Genomic DNA, 8,042 nt, shown 5'->3' on the forward strand with positions numbered 1-8,042 from the left:
TTACACACTCGTAAGTGCATAAACGCATATAAACTTTACGTTAATAATATAATTTATGAGAAAGAAGATAGATGAGAATGAATGGCAAAACATAAGTTGAAAAGTGCGCGAAGTTTTTATCCCTGCCATGGTTTTCGTACAACCACTTTGAAAAGCGGTCAAAATACCTGGTGATCAGGTAAATGAAGGCATGAGCTAAACGCTAACCTGGTACAATGGTGAAATGTGGTGATCCAGGTCGTTCAGAACTGGATGAGCTGGACTGAGACGAGTGGACAGGATGGTCTGGGATGACTATGGGTGGTAGGGCATGGTAATTTTACTCCGTGATTATTGGTGTTATAGGTTGCCTGGTAGGCGCGGCGGTCATTACTTTAATATTAACCAGATGAGGAGAGAAATAATTTGAGACTGGCGGAGAGTGGAGACCCTGCAGGATCTTCTGTAGAGAAGAGTGGATGAGAAAGGCTGGGATTGTGATGGATGGTGGGACAAGAGTGATACGTGTGATGTCAGGTGTTGTATGTTGACAGATATGAAGGCGTTGATGGTTTAGCTCAGATCTTACTTTAAGCAGAACGAGAAGAAGTGGAAGAGAACACTCGTAACGTATCACAGCGCAGGTAAAATTCAAGATCACCATGGCAGGGAAGGGTTTACTGAGTAGACTACAATTTGTCTTGATTTCGCTAGGGCACACTCAGCTATTCACAGGATGCTTCTTCTAAGAGCGCAGAGTACACAGAGAGCACAGAATGCACAGAGGGCACAGTGCGCATAGTGTGCACAGAGAATATCCTTGCTACGCTCGTGTCACCGATCAAAACTATTCAACTCGTTTTCCGGTCAAAGTCTCCTCCTGCTCCTGCTCCTGTTCCTGCTTCTACCCATATCTCTCCTTCCTTGTCTCCCGTTCCCGCTTCACACTAATTAAGTATTGTTTGAATATTACTCACTCTTTTGTCACGCACTAATTAATAGGCACATAACAGCGGAACTCGTAAGCTGTACATTTACGGAGGCAAGGGAGGGCGGCGGCTACGATGATGAACAATGACGCGAGAATTTCCAGCGTTGGGGTGTGGTGGCGAGTCCTGGAAAACTGGCGCCGACGATACCTCTTGTAATTAGACACTAGCCTGGATTTATGGCTGGTAAATATTGTGTGGCTGGGGTTCACGAAATAACTTACTGACATTCTCCTATCGTAACTAAGATATTTTTCAGGAGGAACGTGGAACATCGGAATACTCGAATATTCTTTTTACCTTCTTTAATAACCTTTCCTTTGATGAAGAAAATTTGGGAATATTCTGCAGTGTTCCTTTCTAATGCTTATTACAATACCATAACATTTCCTCTTGTAACTACGATCCACTTTTGTAGGAGCAGGAGATATAGGATGAAAGTGGTGATGAAGACATGGAAAGAAACTTAGGAAAAAAAATCTCCTCTTGTAATTAAGATTCATTTATGCAAGAGGAACAGGATATCCAGAAAGACTTTGCACTCTTCTTTTAAATGTTATAAAATTGTCTCAGACGATTCCTCATGTAACAAAAGACCTTGGCCTAAGGTATGGCTGGTAAATATTGTGCCGGCGGTGCTTCTGGTTGCCATTAGTTATGCACCATTTCCGGGATGGGGTTCACAGAATAATTGGCGAACATTTTTCTTCCTCACATAACTAAGATTTATTTGCCAAAGGAATACGAGATGTAAAAGGAGTCTGCCTTTTTTTTTCCTAGTCCATCTTGTAAACACAGGTAACTAAAGAAATAAAAATCTTAATGAAACTAAAATTTGTCACTTGTTTCTTAGAACCAGGTAAATGAGAGCAACATGAGTTCATCTTGTTCTGAGAGAGGAAACTTTGAAATAAATCTTCACCACACCTAAAACATTAATCCTGCAACACATGGTATACTCTCATGGCTCTTTCTCAGCCCTCACCATAATTTCAGCAATATCACTTATTTCTTTGTCCCCTACGCCCATTTTTTTATCCCTCTTACACATTTATTCGTAAAAATATTTAGGAATAACCCGTCCCTGCACTCAGACAGCTAAACCTGCAATACACATTCACAGGGTAAACTCTCCCTCCCCAGCCCCACCGGTCACCAAAATTCCAGTCCATCCTACCCATTTCTCCGCTCATCACGTCCATGTCTTCATCTTCCCTTTGATATTTTCATGGCACGACCCAGGTCACAGGGTCGACGAATGTGTTTCTTATTGCAGGAAGGATAACAAGAGACATAGAAAGATTATGCAGCCTCCTTCCATTGTGCTTCGTTTAACTTTTCCTACGAAAAAGGCCTTACCAAAGGAAAACTAAAATTGTCAGGCGATAGCAAGAGCACAATGTAATATATAATCTCAGGATGATGGGATAAATACCACAGCCGGTTGGGTTATGTTTATATCTTATTAACCCGTTGAATCAGATCGTGTTTGTCTTGGTATAATCTTGACACCTCCAGACAAATTTTATCTTGGAAATATCTCTAGATGTTAAGAGGTTAATTAAGGCCATATCAAACCCATCACATTCGAAAAATGTCTCCTCAGCTAAAAGTAAAATCTTGAGCCAGGAGGAATAAATTATAAAATACAACATGAGAGTGAACTGATAAATCCTTTGGCTAACTAGGGTTCTCTGCCGTGGGGTACAGATTACGTGAGGGAAACTGATAGGTAAAACAACACGTGACGGAAGAAAGGTGTCGCCCCTTGATTAATTTCTACAGGAATGCTGGCTGAGTGTGAGGCAGGGTGTGAAGAGGTAGGAGGATGGCTCTGGGGTGAAGCAAGAGGTGGGGAGGAGGGGTAGACAGAGAGGGTGAGGCAGGGATTGACGATGTGGGTGAGGCAGACGAGGTGAGGCAAGGGGAGACGAGGTAGGGAACGTAGAGGGGGTGAGGCAGAGGATGACGAAGTGAGGAGGCAGAGGGGATGAGGCAGGAGATGACGAGGTGGGGAAACAGAGAAGGTGAGGCAGTGGGTGGCGAGATAATGAGGAAGAAGGGGTGAAACAGATCAGGTGTGGAGATAAAGGGGGTGAGGTAGAGGGAGTGAGGCAGGAGCTGACAAGGTGGGGAGGTAAGGGGTGACGAGATGATGAGGCGGAGGGAGTGAGGCAGAGGGTAACCAGGTGTGGAGGCAGAGGGAATGAAACATTAGGTGACGAGGCAGGGAGGCAGAGTGGGTGAGGCAGGAAGTGACGAGTTGGGGGGGAGGAGAAAAGTAGAAGGATGATGAAGGGGAACTACGGCAGGTAGAAGGTTAAAAGGCAAAGGAGATGAAGAAGAGGAGGAGGGGGGCGGTGGAGGCAGGGACAGTGAGCAAGAAAAAAAGACAGGGAAAAAGGGAGAGAGGGATGAATGAAGGGAGCAAGGGAAAGGTGGTGAGAGCGAGTGAAACGAAGGGAAGTAGGCTAATAGGCAGGCAGGGAGACAAGGAGGGAATTTAAAGGGTGATGAGTAGAGAGAGAGAGAGAGAGAGAGAGGTTGGGGGAGGCCATGGGAGTAGGGAGATGACAAGAAAGCTGGGCAGTGAATGACTAATAGATACGGGTTTTGAAGACGCAAAAAAAGTAGGGAGAGGCAAGGGATGATGGGTGAGGAAGGAAGGAAGGGAGGAAGGATGTAAAAGAAAGAAGGAAAGAAGAAAGAAAAGAGGGAAGTAGGTAAGGTACGATGGAAAGAAGAAAGAAAAGAAGGAGGGGAAAGAAAGCTACAGTAGACAGTCTGGGAGGTTGTGAGATGACAGGGAGGGGAGACAGCGGTGTTGGGTGACAGGGGTGGGTATGGGAGGCAGATAGACAACGAGGTAAGGAAAGGAAGGAGATGATGAAGCGAGGTTGGGGTAAAGATAATGCGAAGTACTGGAAGATGAGGAGGGAGTCAGGAAGGTAAGTAATGAGGAAAATTTTAGGTCGTGAAAGGAGGGAGGGAAGCAGGAGAGGTGATGATGAAGTAGGAAATTTGGTAGGCAGGGAGGGAATGGGATAGGAAGGTAGGGAAGTAGGCAAGTAAGAAACGATAAGAGACAGGCAAGAGTGATGGTGATGAAGGAAGGAGTATAGCGCGTAGGAAGGAGGAAGGGAGGTAGACAGGTAGGTGGGTAGGGAGGAAGGTTGACATGGAGGTATGGAGAAAAGAGGGAGACAGGCAGGAGAGGTGTTGGTGGAGAGGAAAGTGTGAGATGGGGAGAGGATGGGAAGGAAGGAGGTAAACAGAAAGGTAAATGATGAGGAAAAGTTCAAATAAGGAAGGAAGGGAGGCAGGCAAGGAAGATAGTCGTGGAGAAGGAAGCATGGCAGGTAGGTAGGGAAATAAATAAGCAGGGGAGGAGCTAAATAGTTAGAAAGGAAGGTTTGAAATAGGAGCATAAGTAATGAGAAAATTATTGAGCTAGGAAGGGAGAAAGAAAGAATGGGAAGATTGTGATGAAAAACGGGATATGGCCGATAGGGAGACAGGCTGGGAGGAAGGAGGGAAGGCAATAGGTAGGGAGGGGGAAAAAAAGCAGGGAAGCAAGTAATGAGGAAAGGCTTAGGTCAGGAAAGAAGGGAGACTGACAGGAGAGATTGTTATAGAGGAGACTAGGGGGGGCAGGAAGGGAGGTGGGTAGGAAGGAGGTACGGAGGGATAGGCTACGAAGAGAGGCCGAAAGGTAAGCAGAAAAGTGGGGAGAACTTCAAGGAGGGAGAGAAGTAGCAGAAATGACGATGAAGGGGGATTATGGTAGGTAAAGTGTTAGGTAGAGGGACAGGGAGGGAAAAAGGTAAAAAAGAGAGGACGCAGAGGATTAGCTCAAGAAGGAAGGGAGACAGGCAGGAGAGGTGGTGATGAAGGAGCGGGTATGGGAGGAAGGAATGGAAGGAGGTAGACAGGTAGGTAGGTGCGTACAGCGAATAGGTACCGTGGGTAGGAATATAGGTTGGTTGGTATGTAGAATGAGAGGTAGGTAGATATGTAGGGAGGAAGAGTGGTAGGAAGGCAGAGAGAGAGAGAGGGGCAAAGAGAGAGATAGGCATAATGGTAAGTAAAAGGATAAGCTTAAATCTGAAAGGGTGGGAGACTGGCAGTAGAGATGGTGATGGAGGAGGAAGCAGCGGAGGCAAGAAGTGAGAGAGGTAGGTGGAGAGGGAGGTAGGAAAATGGTTATTAAGGAGACATTTTGGTCAGGAAATGAGGGAGACATCGAGGACAAATGATGATGAAGGAGAGTAGGGGAAGCACGGGGTAGGGAAAAAACAAAGTGATGGGAAGGGGAGGTAGGCATGTTAGTAGGTAGGCAGGAGAGAAAGTGTGTAGGACTGTAAGTAGGAAGGTCGAGAGGTTGGTAGAAGTGAAATTTAAGCAAGTTAGGAGATACACAGAGCTGTAGGCAGACAAAGAAAAAAGGAAGAGAAAAAGACAGAGGGAAGCAGGGAGAAACTTAAGCATTAAAATTGGGGTGTAGGTAGGGAGAGGGGAAGGGAGGGAAGCAGGTAAGAAGGCAGACGGGAGAGAGGCAGGCAGGGTAACAGGCTGACAGTGAGGGGGGCAGGAATGACGATGAACAGAAGATGGATTATGATTAAGGAAGGAATCGAGGTAATGAAGCAAAAAGAGCTGGCCGAAGAGAGGGGATGAGGAACAGGATAAAAATGGAAATTCGAAGAAGAGAGAAAAGAGGGAAGAGACGGAAAAAAGTTGGAGAGAAGAGAGGAAGGAGAGGAAGATATGAGGGGAGAAGAAATATGAAGTAGAGGAAAAGAAAGAAGAAAAAGAAGAGGAAAGAAGAGGTGAAAGTAAGTGGAGAAGGAAGGAGAGACTAGAGAGAAAGGGGAGATGGAGAGACGAAGAGAGACCTGGACTAGATAAGAGAGGTACCGAACAATGTTAGGGCCAGCAAGACATAAGAAAATAGGCATGAGAAAGGGAACCGGAGAGTCAAAGAATGGAAGATGGAGGATAGAAATAACCTCTAGTCGAAAGCAAACCCATATTGTATTATCAGGAATAAGACTACTATACCTCTGCCTGTGCTTTACTCTTAAGAACATGTCCATCACTATACTCCCTGAAACTTTATATCGGGGAGAGTTAAACGGCCATACCACGTTGAGTACACCGCTTCCCGTCCGATCAGTGAAGTTAAGCAACGTTGGGTCTGGTTAGTACTTGGATGGGTGACCGCCTGGGAACACCAGATGCTGTTGGCATCCCTACGTGTCAAGTGGGGTTGGTGGAGGATTAGTGCCCCTCCCTGTAAAACAATTAACTCTAAGCCCTTGGCCACCCTGTCTGGGATACATGGCGTCTGGCAATGAATGAATTATATTTTTCCTGATTTCAGACGATTTGTTCACCTCATGTGAGACTTTTCAAACTGAAAGGGTAAATGTAGGCTTCATTAACTCCTTCAGGGCTAGACCTATCCCCCAGACTGAATAAAATCACCTACTGATAGCAAGAACATGAGAGAAACTGCGTCCTTGGAGTGAAGGGGTTTAGAATATTAGTCAACAGAGGAAAGTTTTCAGTAGAAGATATTAAATATCATGAGATCTTTTGTCCTCAATCGCACATAAGAGAGAGACAGAGTACTCATACATAAATACGTGGCAATGCCTTCGAAGTTATTGAGATGGTTTTTGCCGTAACTATACATTCAGCAAACAGTTTTAGTTTGCCACCGAGAAATACTATGTTCCCCGCTTTCCCCATCATCCTATCTCCCCGTAGAATAAATAATGGTTCTCAGACCCCATTACTCTTCCACTATTGACACTTTCACCTATACCACTTTAGTTTACAGCATAATGGATTTTTTACTTCTTTTTTTCTGTCAACATTGTAACGACGATGTATAATGACCATGGCTATTGTTAGTGATAATTAAAGATGTAACCGATGCACTTGCTGGTACATTTTAGCTTATGTTATTTGGCTAAAGCCAGACGATTTGGTTTCATCATCATCATCATCATCATCATCATCGTTGTCGTCGAAGCTAGGCCACTCATATAGGTCATGGGGTCAGTCATCCTTCCCTTAGTGACATTATTTGCTTCATCCTGTGAACCACATTCGGCTAGACTTCCTTCAAATATACGACAAGGCTTCCATTATTAATTATCGTCTAGCCCAATATATAGTTTCGTGGAATGCACTAAGACATTTGATTTGTCATTCAGTGTAACGTCATCTGAAGATCAAACTACGTCGAGTGAATGGATGGTGGTTCTGCTGAACTGAAGAAAATTCTAACAGTCAAAGAGTCAAAAGCTATTTTACTTAATATTTTCGTCGCCATGGACGGTATTTGACATTTCTTCATGCTAACATCATTACATTATATTCAGCTAAGAAAATTTACCAGTTTGCTAGGGAGAGGGCTGCAGCACCAGTCGAGCAGGGCGGTGCTCCCGAGGTGGGTGGAAAGCTAGTGTTTGGGAGAGACGTGTCTCCCGTTTCTCTAGCTTCCAGGACCCAGGTCTTGTCCTTCCTTTGCCGACCCTCTTCAGTATTTCAGTAATAAGGAAAGTAGTCGAGCATACACTCCTAAATATTTTCCTCTTACTGTGTACACAAGACTACATGCATATTACAAAATACACTACCTTTCCAAAAATTATTCAAAATAACAAATCAGAATATAGCTTTGGGATCCCCTGGTGGGTGGAGGGGGGCGCATAAATACTCCCACCCTCAGCCTCTCTTCTGGTGCCGAACATGTGAAATGCCCTAGACCATCTGGTTCACTTCCTATTGCTGTACTACCTGCAACTTCGTGGCATTGTGTTTGTCTTCTTTTCTCTTGAACACCATCTCACCTCCTCTAAGCCTCACGTTCTCTTCCTCATTGAAACAAGGCTGGCTGTGGCCTCTGACAACAGCTTTTATTTTATATGCACCTACTTTTTCCGTACCCGTTTCAGAGCCAAATGCAGTTGTTACATGTACGAGTATGTTCACAAAAATCTAACTTGTTCCCGCGTTTCCAAACTTGAATCCTCTGAATTGTTTACACTGGTACTGCTGTCC

At 44.8% G+C, this 8,042-nt stretch overlaps 1 non-coding gene across 1 annotated transcript; it reads left to right on the forward strand.

Annotated features, from left to right (window-relative positions):
* Positions 1 to 6,098: 6,098 nt before the first annotated feature.
* LOC145417122 (5S ribosomal RNA) lies at positions 6,099 to 6,217 on the forward strand. The gene has a single exon (XR_013900421.1). It is a non-coding gene; the product is annotated as a 5S ribosomal RNA (ribosomal RNA).
* Positions 6,218 to 8,042: the final 1,825 nt, after the last annotated feature.

This window comes from Coenobita brevimanus, chromosome 13, assembly GCF_032717465.1.
Source record: "Coenobita brevimanus isolate Jiangsu-jjx chromosome 13, ASM3271746v2, whole genome shotgun sequence".
In the NCBI taxonomy this organism is placed as follows: Eukaryota; Metazoa; Arthropoda; class Malacostraca; order Decapoda; family Coenobitidae; genus Coenobita; species Coenobita brevimanus.